Genomic DNA, 15027 nt, shown 5'->3' on the forward strand with positions numbered 1-15027 from the left:
AATTGTCAACCTTGCTCAAATATTTGAACAACACAAATCGTGCCCAAAAAATGCTTAAAACTGTTAACAAATATTCATTCAAGTATACTTTGAAGAAAAGTATGCCCGGAAAACTTTAAGAATGCAAAGTGGCTAGAGAAGACTTGTAATCCTTTGATATACAAGTGTACTCTAAACACAAAGTGTACCCGAAAAGTAAATTTTTCTAGTTATTTTCTAAAATTACCAAGTATGCTAGGAGAACACTTGGAATGATTGAGCAATTTCCAAGTGTTCCCGAAACATAAAGTGTGCCTGGTAAACGAAGTTTGCCAGAAAACACTTGTAATTTCAGAGAATCACATTTAAAATCATGAACTATGCTAGACAAAGACATATTTCACTAAAACACTAAAGTTTACTCAAAATAGACATATAAAGCATATTCATACAAGTATAACATAATCATCAAGTATGCTAGATAAAACTAACCTTCAGAACATCCAAGTTTACTCGAAAGCTAATATGTATCAAAGTGTACTTGATAATACATGAATAATTCATTCAAGTACTAGAAATCACAAAGCTTGCTAGAATGAGTTTAAACAGTCAACCAAAACACCTAAGTTTGCTAGAAAGTTCAGAAACATTAAAGCGTGCTAGAAATAACATATTCAAACATAGTCAAAGCATTTAGCTTGCTATAATGAGCTACGCATTCAATCAAAATACCTAAGTTTGCTAGAAAGTATAAAATCATCAAAGCTTGCCATATTCAAATATTAAGCTTGCTCAAATGAGTTAAACTTCAAATAAAACAACCAAGTCTACTCGAAAGTTTGGAAAACATCAAAGCATGCCCGAAATGGATGAACTTTAAACAAAAACATATAAGTTTACCCAAAAAGGTTAAAAGTCATCAAACCTTACTCGAAAGTACATATTCAAACATATTCAATGTAAAATGCAACTCTTTTTGTCTTAAACCATATTTGAAACAGTTTTAATAATTGAGATTCAAAGTTTAAGAGCAAATGGTGCATAATGAGATCAAATTTCAGTCTTATTTCCTTTCAAAACATTTTCTCTTCTTTTCTAAAAAGATTTCAACATGGGATCATATTGATTAAGCCGCTTCTCAATACTTCATTCTCAGCATTATTGTGACAACTTAGGCAGATTAATAGCAGGTCTAGTTTTAGCATGAATTTCATTGCCTTGGTGATATTATTAAGGTTCAATTAATTTGCATAAATTAGAAATGGATGACACATATTGTGTTATGATGCTCCATATCTTTTCTCAAGGTTTATTTGGCTTTCTCCAGATTACCCCGAATTGACTCCGACCCCGTGACATTTGGTCAAAACTTTTTAATGACAGAACATATAAATGAATTTGATTTTTCTTTTCAAAACTTCAAACATATATGAGGCTGAACGTTGGACTTACATGCCACGCAGTTCGGACTCACATGCCTTTCATTCGAGACATGACAGATCTTACTTTTATGCCCCATCTCTGTAGTTCTAAAATTAACCCTCTTGTTTGGATTTTCTTTTAAAATTTGTGAACATATATCAACTTTTGGTTGAATAAAGATAAAAATTTTGTTTACATTTGTTCTTTGTCATTTTCATTAAGATAATTCAAGTTTTGGTGACCACATATCAACATGCTCGTGTATGACTGGATAATCACTTTTCTGCGTATCATGCGGAAAGATGTATATTGGAACATGCATAGACAACAATGTAACTCCACATTAAGTTTAGAGTTTTCATTATGTTTATACTACCTCAGTTTTTACACATCATGGAAAGCAACCATACTTATCAATGACTGCACTAATTGCCTTTTTAGCCTATTAAATCCGTATGATTGGCAAAAGTAATCAATGTACTATCATTTCCCATAGGGTTGGATCAATTTTCATTTAAAATCCTTTCTTAAGCTTCTATAAAGCTTTGAACTGAATAGTCTTATCATATCTCAACACCATAACAACTTGCTCTGTTTTTGTCAAAAATGTTTTGAGTAAAATTTTCTTGAAAACTTTTCATTTGAGCATGCAATTTTGACACAAAGACATACTTTGACATAAACAGTAAGTAACATAATCAAGAATAATCATAACATGATTAACAAAATCAACACAAGCAGACTCCACACAAATTTGCAAAGCCTATCCTATCCTAATCACATTATCATATCAGATTATTCACACAATCAAAATCCACACAATCAAGACATCATATAAGCACACAAAAATTGATCATCTCAAATACTTATCTTGATATCACATGCTGATAACAAACCTAAGTATCAAATACACCTAAGTCACACAAATAATCATTTAAAGCACATGTCAGTTAAGATAAAACATAGTTTTACACATCAAAAACAAAACACTCATCAAGACCAATCTAAAGATAGTAAATTATCACAATGAGCAAACATCATCAATCAAAATTCATCAGAGTTGATCATTCCCAAGGCTATCAAGAGAAAGTGGAATCTGGTTCCATCCAGTGACTTGGTGAATAGGTCAGCCAAGTTGTCATCGGTTTCAACTCTTTTCATTTCAATTAATCCTTTCTCATTACAGTCTCTAATGAAATGATGTCTGATTTAAATGTACTTGATATTGGAGTGTTGAACTGGATTCTTAACAATAAACAATGCAGCAGTATTATCAATAAAGATAGGGGTCTTCAAGAAATTCAAACCATAATCCAGCATCTGATTTTGAATCCAAAGAACTTGTGCACAGCAAGCAGATGCAACAATATACTCAGCTTCAGCAGTTGAGATGGATACTGTAGTTTGTTTCTTGCACTGCCATGACACTAGCTTGTCTCCCAGAAATTGACAACCTCCAAATTTGAAATTTCTACTCATGTTGCAGCCTCATAATTAGTTTCAGTATAAGCAATTAGATTAAAGACATGCTTCTTTGGGTACCATATCCCCAAATCAGGTTTCCCTTTCAAGTATCTAAAAATCCTCTTGACAGCAGTCATGTGAGACATTTTTGGACTTGATTGGAATCTTGAACAAACACAGACAACAAACATAATGTCTGGCCTTGAAGCGGTCAGATACATCAGAGATCCAATATTTGCTCTGTACTCATGTTCATCAACAGACTTCCCCTTTTCATCTGCAATCATCATTTCATTGGTGTCCATTGGAGTTGAAGTAGTCTTAAGGTCTTGACATTTGAACTTGTTCAGAATGTCCTGCACATACTTCATATTCAATTCATACAAGTTACCATTTCTTGGAGCCATCATCATAATCATGTCTGGAGGAATCACAAAGTCAGGTTTGAGAATAAAGCAACGAGAATCATCAAACCCAACCTTATAACCTTTATCACACATTTGTGAGATGCTCAAAAGGTTATATTGCAATCCTTTAACATAGAAAACATTATCAAAAGTGACTTTTCCATTTGTGAGTATGCATTTTCCAACAATTTTCCCTCTATTTTTGTCACCCCAAAATGCAACCGGTCCTTCAAACTTCTCTTCATAATTTACTAGTGACCTCTTGTCACATTTCATGTGTCTGGAATATCCACTGTCCATATATCATACTTCATTGATTGGTGTGGACTGTTTCTGCACATATCAAAGAAAAATGATCAGTTAAGAAATGGAGTGCAAGCTTAATCAACTTGCAAATCATCAGTGACATGAACAAGTGTTGCATTAGGATTGGGAATAGGTTTAGGGTCCTCATAAACAACTTCACAAGATTTAGAATCATCTGATTCATATCCTTGATCAGTTGTGCTTGCCACATAAGGAATCATACTTATGCATTCCTCAATCACATAAGTTATCTTCACACAAGTAACAACAGTATCACTTAACTTCTTTGATTCACTTTCCACTTGTATTTCATTTCTAGGTTTCCAAAGAAAACCTTGTGGTTTAAACCCATGTTTCAATAAGAATTTCTCATCACCATTAAGCTCTCTTGGCTTCTTATTTGTGAACACTTCTCTTTTCACTTTCTTTTCACCTCTTGGTGACATTTCAGACTCATCAGACTTCACAGAATTGGAGTATTTGTTAGGAATAACCATGATGGGTTGTGTGTTCTTTTTAACTTGTTGAACCACATTCTTCTTTGCTTTCTTAACCACAGTCTCAGTCTTCTTCTCACTCTTGACAATTTCTTCATTTTTCTTGACAGTTTCTTTGACTACTTCATCTGTACACTTCTTTCCTTTTCCCAAATACTCATCATACTTTTTCTTGTAGAAACTGAATTCTTGTCCAAGTGTCTGGTACATGGAATGTCTTGAAAGTGAATCTTTCATGGCATGAATCAGTGTGATGTTCATATACATCAAGTTTCTTGCACCATACTTTACCTTCAAAACTTTCACTAGACTTTCCTTTCTTAAATCTTTCACTTGGCCTTGGAGGATCAATACCAATTGTTTTCTGAGTTTTGAGATCACCAAATTCAATTGAGAATGTCACAAATTATTCAGTTTTGATGTCTTGCCATTCAACTTTGCTTTTCATAAAGGTTATTCTTTCCAAGTTGATTGGCTCATCATCAATGCTGGCTCTTAATCTTGCTTGTCTTCTCTCATACTCTTCCATTGTTTCAACTTCACCAACATCAAACAATTCTTGGCTTGAAAACACAGAGTAAACTGGAATAAACAGTTCACTTGAAATAATTTCTTCAGTTTTCTTATTGTCATTACTCTTTTCTTCTTTAGATCTTCTTTACTTGGTGGCTTCACAACATTGTAAGTAACCTTTAATCCACCACATATGTCAAATGGCACATGCTCCCTTCTCATTTGTTCATTATGTTTTCTTATCTTTGGTGTAAGAGGTGGTAACAAAGGAAGTTTGTCAATTGAGCTTGATTTTCCCTTTCTTTTGTTGTTGAAACCATCATCACTTGAACATTTGTCACTGGAATCACTCAAGTCATCCATATTTAAACATTCTTCATCAAAGTAATCTTCAGAGACTTGAATACCAACATTCTTTTCTTCTCTCACTTCTTTCTTCACCACAAACTCTCCATTTCCATCAACTTCTACCATCTTATAATCTGAATTGATTAAGGTATGTCTCTCTTTTCTCCTTATCAACTTTCAAAGAGTAATTGTCATTGAAAGGTGGAGGAACTACCTTGTATCTTTCTTCCTCTTTAATTTGTTAAGAATCCCACATATGTTTCCTGTTGAGACAAGATTTTTCAGGAAGTCATTCTCAACCTGGAGTGTGGTATTCTTCATTTTCTGATTAATGACCATTTTCTTCAACCCATCAATCTCAGTCACATACCTAGACTGTTTTCTATAACTATCCATGCAGTCTTGCTCAAGACTTTTGATCCTCTCTTCATAGGTCAAATCACTTGATTCATACACATTAATCATACTTTGCTTTCTAAAACAGTCACTTTCCAAATTTTCCAATAGTCATTCTTAGAGATTCATTCAATTCAAGCTTTGAAAGGTTTGAATGTACCTGAGTTGAAGAAGATCCAGCTTCATTCTCCACTTGAGCCATAAGTGCAACATTGGCTTTGCTTATATCTTCAGCATGATTGCTCAAGTCAAATTCTCCATCTTGTTGATGAGCAGCCAATGCTACATTTCCTTGGTTTCTGGGTTGAGTGTTGATATTATTTCTGTTCTTTGTAGGAGCTTGTGGAGGGTTCTGATTTTTGTATCTTTGATAATTCTGGTTCTGAGGAACAACTTGCTGATGGAATCGTGCATTCAGATGTTAAAGTTATTGTTGTAGTTTCTTTGTTGACCATGACATTGATTCTAGTGTTGATAATTGTTTCTTTGTTAAGCAAACTGATTGTTTTGGAAGTTTCTTGGTTGATTGCACTCCCTTGAAAAATATCCTGGTTGTTGACAGTTGTAGCATATAGCTTTTGACTTTTCAAAACCTATTCTTTCATTAGGACCTGACACAAGGGACCTTCCTGTCCTGTTGAACAACCTTTTGCTTCTTAATGCCAACATAGAAGCTTGCCATCTTAAGTCCATATCCTCTAAATCATCTGCATCAATTTGCTTAAGATCATCTTAAACAACACTGGTATGGATCATGTTCTTTGCAAAAAAGGCATTGTATGAATCTAGAACATTGAAAACATGGCTTGGTATTCATTTCCTTGACCAATATTACCACCACCATAAGGAGTATGCCCACTTGCCATTTAGGTTGAGTCATTATCATCAATATTCACCTAGCAGACTTCAATCCTCTTGATCATAGCAAACTTTGCTCGATATAGTCCTACGAGCAAACTTGTTCTTCAGAAATCCCTTCAACTCTTTGTTAATAATAACTTATTGAGCAAAATAAAGTGTACTGGTAACCCAGTAGCTTGTGCTGGTAGCACTGTAGCTTTCTCTGAGTTGAACCTTGCTAGAATAAGTCCTTAAGATTTTTCTTTATCAGCTTTCTTCAAGCTTGCTGGGACCACTGTTTATTAAGAATATACCTTGCTAGATCTTCCAAAAGACTTGGTATCAGCTTGGTTTAGCCAAGGGTTTGCTAGGAAACAAACCTTGCTTGACTTTAAGAACAAACTTTCTAGATAAAGTGAGCCATGCTCGGTTTAACACTCAAGAGGAATTATAGAAGATAACCTTTCCCGGAAGGCAAAATACCTTGCTAGGATAAGTAAAAGCTTGCTGGGAGGTCCAAGTGTGCTCGGTATCCATACTTAGCCTTTTCAGAGAGAGGTTGAGAAGATTCCAATCTTTCTTATATCATTTCATGTTATATCTTCGACCCAACAGGCGTTGGCTGGAAATGGTAAAGGATTATGACTGTGAAATCCATTATCACCCTTGAAAGGCCAATGTAGTGGCGGATGCGCTAAGCCGAAAAGAGGAATATACACCAATCCGAGTGTAGTCAATGCATCTCGTTGTGACTTCTGGCTTGCTTAACAAAATCTGAAGGGCGCAAGTCGAAGTAGTGAGAGACGAAAATTGGAGAAAAGAACATGTAAAAGGCCAAGTTGAAGATTTAGTGGACGGTGAAAACGAGTTGAAGACCCGGTTTGGTAGAATTTGGGTTCCAAACACATGTGGTGTTAAGAATATTTTGTTTGATGAAGCACACAAGTCACGTTACTCGGTTCATCCGGGAGCGACCAAAATGTACCGGGACTTGAAATGTATCTATTGGTGGCCGGAATGAAAAGAGACGTCGCGGAATATGTGGAGAAATGCCTAAGTTGTTTGCAAGTCAAGACGGAATATCAAAAGCCTTACGGTAAACTCCAGCCATTGGACTTACCCGTGTGGAAATGAGAATATTTCACTATAGACCTAATAACCAAGTTACCGAAAACGGTGCGTGATTTCGAAGCTATTTGGGTTATAGTGGATAAGATGACCAAGAGTGCACACTTTATTCATATCCGTGAATCCTATACCTCCGAAAAGATGGATGATGTGTACATGAATGAAATTGTGTCACGCCATGGCGTACTGGTATCTATTGTGTCTGATCGAGACACCCGCTTTACCGTAGATTTTTGGCGACAATTCCAAGAGCAAATGGGTACAAAGCCTCTAATCAGCACAGCTTATCACCCTCAGACGGATGGGCATAGTGAACGAACAATTCATACTTTTGAAGACATGCTACGAGCATGTATATTAGACTTTGGCGGTAGTTGGGACACCTATTTACCGTTGGTCGAATTTTCATACAACAACAGCTACCGTTCTAGCATTGGTATGCCACCTTATGAAAAGCTTTATGTCGTAAGTGTCGAACCCTTGTGTGTTGGGAAGGAGTGGATCCTAGGGAACTTGCTCACAAGTATGTGGTAAGAGCTACAAACGAAAAGATAGATGTGGTTCGAGCCTAAATAAAAGCGGCTTAAGATCGACAAAAATCTTATGTGGATAAAAGATGAAGACCCATTAAATTCCAAATAGGGGGCAAAGTGATGTTGAAAGTGTCTCCTTGGAAGGGAGTAATCCGTTTCAGAAAAAAGGGGAAAGTTGAGCCCTCGATTTATTGGGTCTCTTAAAATAATCGACCGGGTGGGAGAGGTAGCTTACCAGTTGGAGTTACCGGAATAGCTAAGGGGAATTCATTAAACGTTCCACGTCTCTCATTTACGGAAGTGCTTAGCCAAGGAGACGGCCTATGTACCTCTCGATGATTTAGAGGTGGACACCAAGCTTAATTATGTGGCGAGGCCAATTGAAGTTCTTGACCAGAAGGTGAGGAAAGTTAGAGACAGAAAAATTGTTCAAGTCAAAATTAGTTGGGAACACTGAAAAGGATTTGACATCATGTGGGAGTCTGAAGGAGAGATGAAAAGATGCTACCCATTTTTATTCGGTACGTAAACAAGGTTTCGAGGATGAAACCTTTATAAGGAGAGTGGACTTGTAACACTCAAAAAAAAGTATTATATGTTTTTAAACGTGAACGTATACGTGTATTAAGTGTTATTTGGCAAAAAAAATGGTGACAACTAATATTTTAACTTAGTTAACTAGATTAAAGTGTAATGGGTCATTTAAATAACTAACTAAAGTACAAGGGCTGATTGTGTATATGAGCAATCTAGAACTTGTGAAATATAAAATTGGGAAAAAACACACACACACATGTTTGTGTGTGTCGATCATCCGGAATAAAAGAAGAAAACCTCCCCTTGTTGATCGAATTCCCCAAATTGAAAGGCTAATTAGTGACAAAGCCCTTGCATTTGGGTAAATTGATGATCATCTCAACTTTGTGATCATAAGGTATGTCTAGAATTCATATTTGACAATAATAGTGAAAGATAACACGTAGACTACTTGCAAATGGTGAATGGATTATGTTCTTATGATGAAATCGATAGTACATGAATGCAAAAATTCTTCTTAGATGTTGAAAATATGGAGTACCTAGCACAAAACACTTGTATGTTAGTGTTCAAGTCTACTATGAAGTGGGTTTTAACCTTTAGGCAAAGAACCCGATTTCATGAACAATAGGTAGTGTATTAGCTTTGATTGAATTGACTTTTACATGTAAATTGATTGTTTAGTTGAATTTAACAACTAGGAATCATGCCTATAAGGTGTTTGATGAGACACTTGAATGAGAAACATAATGTCTAGAATTCTGGAAGTTGTGACCTTTTGATGATGAACCCTGGTGTTGATGAGGTATTCTCTATTCGAGTGTTTAATCTTTATCTTTGTTGAGTGTCTTTTAATTACTTTGACATAGTTTAAATATTTTATGCTGATTATTTTTGTTGCATCAATTAGTGATATATGAGACATCAGATTCTGAGCTAGATATTATGCGTGATAGATCAAGCATGCTTCCTTCACATGTTTTCTATCATCAACGACCTGAACCTGGTCAAATATTACTTTATAATGTTTTAAATGCCTACTCTTTATACGATCATAAGAGGTCGGATATGTACATGTATTATTACATACATACATTTACATTACATATCTTCCCTTCAATTAAAAGCACTTGTTTCGAAAACGGTTTCAGTTGTAGGATATGGGATTTTTAGTTGGTCTCTTGCTGCTTTACAAGAGTGAAGTGGATGTATTTTGGCTATTGGTAGAACGATTGTAAGGAACCGTTCATGCTCCAATGAAATGATTATATTTGGTAACTTTTACTATGACCAAAACTCTTTTAATATTGTGTTTATTGGGATATTTTTAATTTGTGGTATTTGGTGCAGGAGAGATTGCCTTTTTTTTAACAATATTTGTTTCATTTTAACCTTCTGATAAAATAGTACCTGCTAAAACTTAGGTGAACACTTTAAACGATAAATGGTAATCCATAGCATGTATGGAAGCCAATGGTTTATTACTGTTTTCTCATGTTCTTTCCTTTTCCATCCGGCTCTAAGAAATTAAGATGTTTTTCTCTGAGGTTAGTGACATTTAGCAAGTGACTTAAAGTTATTAATCAAATATTGCTTTTTAATTAATTGTCTTTTGCGTGTACACGATGTCAAGCTTTTATTTAATTAAAGGAAGTTAGTTTGACAATGGTTTTGGTTAATAATGCAGCTTTTAAAGTCAAATTTGTTCTAATTCAAGCTATAGTGAAATTTGTAGAAGTTTCAGGTAAAACAACTAATTTTGTACTTGCGGGTCAAAATCGATGGGTCAAGTTGCATAAATAGTACCAAGGGCAATTTGGGGATAATCAGTTTTACTGAAGTTTGACTATACTTTGTCAAAATGATTACACGAAGGCATTTCAAGAATTCAACCACTATAGACATAAATCAGTTTATTTAGATGGATTTCAGGGTTCAATATATAATTAAAGTTATATTTACATTTATAAAGTTATTGAAAATTTATTCACCTGAAGCTACAAAGGAATTTGCACATATAATGGTGTTTTACATGTAAAATTTCAATGGAAGGTTTTGTTTTGCATATAATGTTAATGTAAACTATTGTTTTACGTGTAAAATAGTAACAAAATGTTTATATACATGTAATCTTATAAAACTTCTTACATATAAAATGTTAGTGAAGTATGTTTTTTTACATTTAAAATGTTAATGAAAGTTATATGTTACATATAAATGTTAATGAAGAGTGTTGTTTTCACGTAAAGTATTAATGAAAAATGTCATTTAATACAAATTTTACATGTAAAATGTTGTTTCATAAATTTTTTACATGTAAAATGTCACTTAAAATTATTCAAATTACATGCAAAGTTTAATAAAATAAGTTACTTTACACAAAATCTTGATGAAATTCATCGTTTAACTTTTAAAAGATTAAAAAAAACTTGTTGTTTCACATGTAAACTAATAAAATTTGTTGTTTTACATGTGAAATGTTAATGAAAAAATATTAGTTTACATGTAAAATTCTAATGAAAATTGTCATTTTAGAGGTACAATTTAAATAAAATAAGTGTTGTTTCTATACATGTTAAATGTTACTCAAAAGTATTTATTTGCATGTATAATGTTAATGAAAAAAAATTTACATAATGTAAAATTTTAGTGAAATATGTTTTTTAAAGTTTAGTTACAATTGTTTTTTTACTTGCAATATCTTTTAAAAATTTGTTGTTTTACATCTAAAATGCTCACGAAATGTGTTTTGTACATGTAAAGTGTAATTGAAAAGTATTATTTACATGTAAAATTTTCATATAAAATTTTGTTTTATTTGTAAAATTTTAAATATAAAAGTTGTTTACATATAAAATGTAATTAAAGTTTTGTTTTGCATGTAAAATGTTAATAACAGCTACTTAATTTAGATGAAAAATTTTAATGAAATGTGTATTGTAAAAGTTGATGAAATATCTATCTATTCTAATAAAAGACTACAATTATTGCCACTTGTCAAGCTCATAGCCATTCTCATCTTTTCTCAACAAATTTTCATATATAGTCCTTATTTTTAAGTCATTTCAATATATGAATCCAAGTTTATGTTTATTAAATGTAAATACTAAATGATTCATTTATTAACATTAATGGTGAAATAAGAAAATATCAACATTGAAATGCATACCTATATAATAAAATTTGAAAGTCACAAGTAATTGCAAATTAAAAAAATAAAGTTGCATTATTGTCGAAGAATTTGGATTTGTATGGTAAACTACAAATTGTTTTTAAGCGGAGATTCAAACAGCAGTGCATAATTTTTTTTATATAAGATTGGTTTTAAATTTTCTCACATGCATTTGAACTCATGAAATGTGTATTTTCTTAATTTTCTACAAACATTTTGTATAAATATTACATACATTGAGAATATATATATATATATCTTGGTGTTTAGCATTAAATCATTGAAGTTGAATAGTATAATTATAATTTATATACATAAATATATACTCTATTAACTATCTGCCATCTATTTATATGATATTTTTTGTAATATAAAGGGTTTTAACAATAAGAAGATCCATATGTAGTTTTCAATATTTTCTTTCATAACTCAAACCAAAATACTTTATAAACATATGTTTTTTGACTTGATTTATACTTTTTCTATACATTCAAATATATTTAATTTAATATGTCTTATAAGATAAATTACTTAATTAAAAGCATTTGATATTTTAAACCAAAAAATTTGTTTCAATCTCATTCCATTATTTTCGTTTTTCAAAACTCATTTAGGATATTGAATCCTAGAACATCGTTTTCATTAGTTATTTACAAAATTCCTATACTATATTAACTTATTAATTTTATTTTTATACGAATACAATGAATTGAGGTTATGTTAGTGTTACATGTTGGTTAGTACATAATTAAAGTGTTTATTATGGTTTATATTCAAAATAATAAAAAATAAACAATCGATTCATTATATGTGGAATGAGAACAATCGACTTGGACTAAATCCTCATCACGCCAGCGACTAAGGCTTAGCCTTTAATACCTAAAAATATATATGATTTAAAAACTAAAAGTTTATTTTTGTTGACCCGAAACCTAGAATTCTGACCCAAGAACCAACCCGAATTACCTCGGTTCAGGTTCGGGTTATTATTTTCTTGGATTCGAGTTTCTCGAGTCGGGTTAGTTTGGGTTCGTGTACAAGTTTTCTTGGATTGGGTTTCAGGTTACGGGTAAAAGTGACAGTCCTACTTCCAATTATTATATATAAGAATCACTACCTTCACTTTTATGCAACTTTAAATCTTCTAGAAGTCTTCTGACAAAGAATAATCACTATTTGAACATGGTTATAAGGTTAGTATGTATTTGTCATTTTTCTGGCAATTATATTCATATGAAATGAAACAAATCATTTTGCTGTAGTTTAATTTTCGCTTTTTATGTTACTTGATTATACATTTTTTAGTTGTAAAATATAAATCAATTAAAAATTTGTCATACACAAAATATTAATGATAACAAATTTATCATGACCAATCAATTTCAAATTCTAAATATTCTAAGGATAATTATAACCTCAAAGTGTAGGTAATATGATTTTTGGGATAATCATTTTTTTATAAACATGAGCAGATGTTCTCAAATGATATCATATTAATTGATTAAAAGCTACGATATTGTATGTGTACGAATATTTTTTAATAGTTTCATAGATATATTATCACTTATCAAGGGTTGGTATGTATTTAGAGAACTTTTTTTGTCACACGGACAACTATACGTGACTATATCAAGAGTTATAAGCAGACCTATATGTTACCTTATTAAGAGTTACAAGCAGACATGGACTAAAGATTTTGATTTTTGATAAACAATGTATACCTACTAATATAATCACAAATGTAGTGTAAAAATAAGTTTTTACTTATTTATAACATATTTGTGTAATCTTAGTTATCTAATTTTCGTAATTTTAATGTTAATTATAATTGTATTAACAATATATGATCAATTTGTTAAATGTATTTCACTGAATGATTAAAGTTTAAATTTTTTTACCAATTATCCGTGTAATACACGGGCCTCAAACTAGTTGTTGTTATATATATATATATATATATATATATATATATATATAATCTAAATGAAATTTGTAATTTTACATTTAAAATTAATGATATTTGTTGTTTTTTTTATGTAAAACTAGTATTTTGACCTCCGCGTTGCAGGGAGAGGGGGTTTGTAAAACATCGCTTAAGATTGGTGCGTGAATTCTCGGCAAGTATAAACAACCTCTTCACCATTATCCACCACATGTCCACTTCCTTTTAACAATTCTAATATGAAAAAGCATATTACATCAGTTCATTAACTTTGTTGTCAAATGCAAATTGTAAACTTGAACAATATGACTCCTGTAGGTGCTTATACAACCTGTTTTGCAATCCAATAATTAGTCCATTACCATGTATAATTAAATATTGACAAAATAATAATTACTTTGCAATATTTTATTCACCTTTACAGCTAGACCAAAACAAAATCCATCACCAAATCTCATGCTCGCATTGTGAAACACAGCATCACTTCAAATGAAAACAGCTAATAAAAACATAAATATTCAATTTTTGAATATAATATTAAAAACACAACACTTGAAATGAACCTGTAAACAATCAGTACATGCACTGCACGTTTCAGCACGATGTATAGTTACCATGAAATCGGTTGTTGAGTAACATAGCGACTAAGAACGCCCAAAATCAAGGCTCAGATGAACCGAGGTCCATCATCATAGTCTTAACACCCAAAATAGAGAGTATTTGAATTCATTAGCACCACTTCATGGCCACCTAGGGTTCCAAATCGGAAATCGACAACGATAACAATTGCCCACCACAACAGACAACAGCTACCATCATCCGCACCACCAGCAGCTCCGTATCAAATCCCGTCAACAAACTTTAAACCAACAAACCATTAAAATGAAATCCCAATTAGCAAAATACACATGTTAACATAACCTTTTGGATGATAAGCAGCAAGACATGTAATGTAGAAAGTGTAACCGAATGAGAATCAAAGAGGCTCAGATCCAGATTCCTAACTAGTGAATCAGAATAGCTACAAAACCACGATTTCATAGTCCATGACCATGCCATCCAGATATTGCCTCACCACGATAAGACTCTGCTCCTTATATTAGATCGATCTCATCCATAAGTACATTACACCGAAATAATATGCTATAAGTAATTATAAAGATTCAATCATATTAGTGTACAAAAAAAATAACCCAAATATTCAATAATTAGGGCTTCTCCAGATATGAAGTAATTGTTACAAACCAAAATACGGAGCAGGCAGCCCAAAAAAATTATCGGCGTCTGAACTATTAAAAAAATAGTGAGCTAAGAACATTGCATACCATCACTGTCAAGTTTCCACCATCATCATCGCTGATAACAGCCATAATAGAAATCGGAATGACTACCAGAGATAAAGACAATGGTACATATTAAGATACAAAATCAGCCGTTGTTATAAACAAGCACTGCCACTGTCGTCCTTCCATCGTTGTTGCCTAGGGAACCTAAACAAAACTCGACTCCAATGTAGGGAAACCAACACCGCCAAAACACAAAT

General features: G+C 32.5%; 1 pseudogene; it reads left to right on the plus strand.

The window, feature by feature from the left end:
- The first annotated feature begins 7441 nt into the window (after positions 1 to 7441).
- Positions 7442 to 9901, plus strand: LOC143625760 (uncharacterized; annotated as a pseudogene).
- The last annotated feature ends 5126 nt before the right edge of the window (positions 9902 to 15027 follow it).

Source organism: Bidens hawaiensis, unplaced genomic scaffold (genome assembly GCF_021521415.1).
Source record: "Bidens hawaiensis isolate Kalapana, Puna unplaced genomic scaffold, B.hawaiensis_p1.1 tig00004234_1, whole genome shotgun sequence".
Taxonomy (NCBI): domain Eukaryota; kingdom Viridiplantae; phylum Streptophyta; class Magnoliopsida; order Asterales; family Asteraceae; genus Bidens; species Bidens hawaiensis.